This window comes from Mytilus edulis, chromosome 3 (genome assembly GCF_963676685.1).
Source record: "Mytilus edulis chromosome 3, xbMytEdul2.2, whole genome shotgun sequence".
NCBI lineage: Eukaryota > Metazoa > Mollusca > Bivalvia > Mytilida > Mytilidae > Mytilus > Mytilus edulis.
The window spans coordinates 33726817-33732816 of NC_092346.1; the positions used below are offsets into that span (position 1 = coordinate 33726817).

Here is a 6000-nt window from a genome sequence, read left to right on the forward strand (position 1 = left end):
AGAAATACTGGATTTGTCAAGGACTCGACTTATTTTAATATTTTATTTACTGTTATCTGTTTTTGTCCATTTTAATTCCTTGTTATCTGTTATAAGTCAAATCAATTTGCTGTTTTGCTGTTATTGGGACCCCCTTGCCCCCCCTCATATAAGAACGAACTATAAAAATCAGTTGAAAGAGGCTTAACTCATCAGATGGATAAAAATACAAATAGTACAAATACAAGTGGACGTGGTCGGATACTTGTACATCCAAACAACAAAAAGACACTAAGTACAGATCTGAGAGTACTCGCTGTTACTGACAGCTAGTTCAAAGCCACTAACAACTAATAAATAAAATCATGCATCTAAGTTCGTTTGAACTTTGGTGGATAGTTGTCTCATTGGCAATTATACAACATGTCCTTATTTTTATAAGAATATTTATAGTCTTGATGTTGGAAAACTCTTGAAAAGAAAAACACATTTACTAATCATCATGTAAGTGAAATGCCCCTAATAGCAGTGTCTTCTTGGTGTTTGTATTACTATAATAGATGAAAGGAAAACTATAAATGAAAGGGATAATTGTCTCGTTGGCAATCATACCAAATCATCTTGTTTTTAAACTTGAATGCTATTAACTTATTATATGTTTGCTGTCGGAATCATTCGAAGTAGGCCTCCCCAATTATATCAACCGTAATTATTTCGTCTACCAACACCCGTTATATTAAGGTATATAATTATACAAATACAATACAATACAAAGTTTTTTATTGTCAATTATGACGCCCAATAATTTGAGCAGTACAATTAAGTTCAATTTCATACAAGTGATTACATATTGATTACATTGATTATTTAACAATAAAACAAAATCAAGTCTTTCTCAGCAGAATAATTTCTACAGGAATAATATGTATAAGTTCACAATATAATACAGATGGACAAACTACCGGTGAATTAACTGTATCTGGGATTAAATTTCTCTCTTTGAATAAAGTACACATTAATAAACTTACTTTTTTTTATTATAACATTATCCTCAGATGACATTAACCATATTAATTTTGATTTATATGAGAGGCTTTTAAAGTTTTTGTTAACCTTATTTATGAAAAAAAAATCTGAGACAAGTGCCTGTGTCCTTAACCAACTTATTGAACTACTACTGCACTACTTTGCCAAAAAATCCTTAAATTTTGAAAGATAAATCTGTTTGTACAATGTAAATTAATAATGATTTTTGATAATCATATGTCTTTGATCGTCCATTTATTTAATTATATTGTATGAAGTTGAAGTAATATATATTTATACACAAACCAATAAAGCCTACGTACATGTATACTCAAGTTCTAAATCAAGTCATTCAATATCAAAATATGCGTTGGCGTCACCTTCTATAGTTGTACTTTGATCGTGTTAATGGACATATTTTCATTTACTAATATTTAGACTAAGTAATGTTTTTTTTAAATTAAAAAAGTACTTTACACCTTCATATTTCTCAATGACTAACCATGTGTATGAACTTCTTTAGATAATTATAATACTTACATTTTTAGCATTGTTTAAGCTTTTAAATGACTTCAATTGCCATAATGGAGTCTCCATATTTTGTACTTTTCTTTTTGATAAAATAAAGTACTGTTTATGGTTTATCTGAAACTGAACGAAACTTAGGGAGCTACCATTTGATTTTTATGGGGGGGGGGGGGGGGGTGAAATTTGAAAAAATAGGCAAGACAGGAGTTTTGAGTTAAAAAAAAAAAAGGCAGGATGAGCAACTTTGTAAAAAATAAGGCAGGGTGACAATTTGTGTAAAAAAAGTCAGGATAAACTAGTAAAAAAAAAGGCAGGACCGAATAGAGTAAAATATAAAAAGGCAGGACAGAGATTACAACTAAAAAAAAAAGCAGGACAAAAAATTTTCATCCTAGCCCCCCCCCATAAAAATCAAATGGTAGCTCCCTTATCATTTTACTTTGATCTGAAACGTATTTTTATTTGAACTGCTGCCTGTTATTTACATTCATCATTGTGATTATTTATGCTGTGATTTTTTTTGCATTTTATTTGTAGCTGTTAAAGATCGTTAAACTCATAAACAAACAAAAAATGAATTTTAGAAGGCTCGACGGGAGTTGCCTCTAGATTAGACTGGTTCCCGATCGCAATATTCAGTATGTTACACACATTATACCAATATACCTCTAGTCTCGATCATCCAGCCGCTTTATTTTTCAAAGTAGAGCGTCTGGATGACAAGTGATATAAAAATGGTAATTTATGACATTCGGAATAGTATCGGCTTTTTTAGCTTGTTTTTAAAGATAATGTCCAAGACGAATAACCAAGAAGTTGGTTATTGACTTCGGAAGAAATTATATTACGATATTACTATTGAAAAGCCCGAGTGGTACCGATTGTTGTTTAAAGCTATTTATATTTTTTTTGTGACGACATAGAAGTCGTGGAAAACACCAGACAGCATGGCTTCCATGACCGCGAAGGAAAATAACAGCACATCAAACCTTGGTAAGATGACATAACAACACAAACTGTTACATAAATTTTAATGCAAACTGAAACATCAAGTAGTTATATTCTTTCATGCATGTCCGTGCTACGTAAGCAAGTTAATAATTATACAATAAATGGCATTTTTTATATTGACTGGGACCACTCGAACAGTCGTGTGTCCGCTATAAATACATTTTGGGGTTGTTAACTTTAAAAATACTTGATGGAAAAGTGATATGACGCCGAAATATGAACTTCATCCAAGATCATAAGTTTGTTGTATTTATATGTAGTGTATAAAGGAGTTTGCATCTTGATATGTGTAAAAAAAAAGGGGGGGGGAGAGATGCGCAATGTTGTTCACATTTGAAGGAGGGAACGCAATTCAAAACCATAAGCAGAAGAAAAACAAACAAAGTATATCTAGAAGATGCCACTGATTTTGTACATACACCAAACGGTCAAAATGATTTATGCTCGATTTTTTTTTAAACAAATGCATTTAGCTTATACAAACATATAAGGAGTGGGACACGTTGTTATGAAAAGTAATTTAAATAAACTGTTAGTAAACCAAGTCTGGACTGGTCAACTTAAAAAAGAAAAATACTTTTTTGCACTTTTAAGAGGCATTTTTTCACACTAAAAAAAGTCCATAAAAGAATACAAATACTATCAGTGAATATATACCAATTGGCTATCTAAACCTTGAAACAAAACCATGGCACGAGGAATACACTGAAAATTTGTTTTTATGCAAAACAAGACAGTAAAACAATAGATGCAGCATCAATGAAAGGAGGTGTCAATGAGGCAGCAACCGGTGAACCCAATGACATACATTACCAAAAGTAGACATCAACATGATTAACAGGACATCTTGTTGACTTAAACAAAAATTGAGAATAAAAGTACCAAAAGGTCAACATTATACAAGCAAGAACATGCGGTATGAATACCAATGAGACAACTATCCACCCCAAGTTCAAATGAGGTGGATGAGAGCAAGTATAGGCAACTGTGTGGCCTTTAACAATGATAAAAATGCATGCATGATTTTGATAGAAAATACAGACAGGGAATATGTCAAAGAGACATCAACCCGACAAAAGAGCAGGAAACAACCCAATGCCACCAATGGGTCGTGTCATCACCACAGCGAAATAATATCGCACCCCGTAGCGGTATTCAGCTTGCAGCAAGACATTTCTAAATGTATATTTCTGTATGATGTTTTTTTCCAAACATTTTGTTTTTCATATATGCTATGCTGGTGACCAAACATTAATATGATTTTATTAACATTTACTTTATTTTGTAGACAAACCAATGATGATTTCGGGACACAGATGTTATGTGTAAAATGTGAAGAATTAAAAAAATCTATATAAATATTAGAATTTTCATTGTATCATAAACAGCTTTAATTTTATAAGAAAAAAGATTCAAAGATTTTTTTTTAATTACTGAAGCAGCAATCATTTTAAATAAATCACAGTATCAAAAATGTTGGGTTAACATTATTTTGATAGCAACCACAAAGGGAAAAAAGGTACACAGACATATATTAAGTAAATAAAACAAACATCAAGAAACACATTGTTGTCAGATATGCCGGAGAATTAAGATTTGTATTAACAAATTAAAAATCATATAAACAATTTAACAGTTTTCACGTTTGCGTTGTATCTCATTTACATGTCTGACCCTTCTCAGTTAACTATATGGTATGGAGTTTTCTTAATATTTGAGGCCGAGCAGTGATTATATTTGCGAATATCCATGTCATTTGAACTCTGCTGGGTTGTTGCCTCATTAGCAATCATACCAATTTCCTTATTGTATATAAAGGTTCACATGTACAGGAGAATTCGAAGTTGTTGTTTTTGTGAAGCTGCCCTTTTATACAAAAGTCATGATGGATATTATAATAGTTTGTAGTAGGAGAATACACTTTTCAGTTATTTTTTGTACAAGTTACTATGCAGTATGGGATAAATCCCATTTCATCTAATTCTTTTCCATGTGATTGATTAAAACATGCATTCAAAGAGTATTGGGTTTCATGAATGACTGGTTAACTTCTGTATTTCTTCATAGACACGGAGACTGGCAAAGTGGTATTGTGTGAAGGTTGGTCCACAAATGTTTTCTTCCCAAAAGGATTAGGCGATATAGATTATTGGTGAAACATTCAGACTATTCTGTCGTTAGCAATTTTAAGATCAGTTAATTTTGTAAATAAAAATTGAGTTGACTCATTGTGTGATCTCACTGATCTGCAGTGATAAGTTGTTAAGCAGGGTTTTCTACATTGTAATCTTAGTATTTGTATGAGTTGTTTTTTCTTTCCATAAACGTAACTTGATGTGTGCTTTTCGCGTAAGGTAAGTGCGTCAGATATCTGAAAGATTATTATAAAAAGGAAAGCATAAATTATAACAAGAATTTACAGAAATAAGAATGAGACAAAACTAAGAAAAATGGATAAAAATTCAAAATAAGGAATACAGACTAACGTGGCTACAATATACCGACTGTTGGTTGCTTAACGTAAAATGGCAAATATTTCATGCATGATCAGAACGATGTGATACAATATAAAGAATAGAGAATATATATAGTGGTGTGCTATACTATGAAAATAGAGAAAAATGGTAGTTTATAGCATGAAGATAAGAGAATATTAAACGTGGTGCGTTAAAATATAAAAATAGATTGACTTTTCTTTTGAGTTGCTTTGTTATCGTCTTGTGGTAAATAGTGTAATGTTCAGGACGAAAAAAAATAACAATAATTATAAAGATGAGGTCCTAAATTATAGCCCGTTGGGGATACATGTTCGAGAAATGATAACTCACCAGAAAATTAAGGTATATTGTATTGCTTTATGTACAACGCTCCACCTACGGATCCCTCTCTTAGCGCGCAGAGAGCGTGGTATCCTCTATACACGACCAGTGGCGGATCCAGAACTTGTTATAAGGAGGGCACTATACAGTCATGCTACAGTGTTTCCTTATATGATATAATCAACCAAATTTTTCCCACGAAAAAAATCATGTCTTTAATTTTCTTATACATGTGTACAAAATTCAGAAAAAAAGATCGCCGCTAATTACAGTTTTTTTATCGTTCTTTTTTTTAACATTGCCCATCTGCAAGTTGGGCAACATAGGATCAGCTACAAGAATGTCAGTTTTAATAGTCACATATAAATGGAACGTTACACTGTTTACTGTTATTTTTTGTTTAAATATAATGGGGATAACGGAAGTGCTATTTATAGATATGTTCTATATTTAATTATTTGTTACGCCCCCTATAAATATCTGACCAGTCCGGTTAATCACCCCAGACGCTATATTTAAATATGCGTCTGGGTTATCGAGACTAATATACCTCGTGACAGCGTATGGCTATCAGCTAATACCTGGAACGTAGTACCGGGAACAAGGATACTTCTAGATCAGACACACTAGTGGCGCT

At 32.1% G+C, this 6000-nt stretch overlaps 1 long non-coding RNA gene across 1 annotated transcript; it reads left to right on the plus strand.

Annotated features, from left to right (window-relative positions):
* The first annotated feature begins 2199 nt into the window (after window positions 1-2199).
* LOC139514841 (uncharacterized) lies at window positions 2200-3903 on the plus strand. The gene is made up of 2 exons (XR_011662721.1): window positions 2200-2526; window positions 3833-3903. It is a non-coding gene; the product is annotated as an uncharacterized lncRNA (long non-coding RNA).
* The last annotated feature ends 2097 nt before the right edge of the window (window positions 3904-6000 follow it).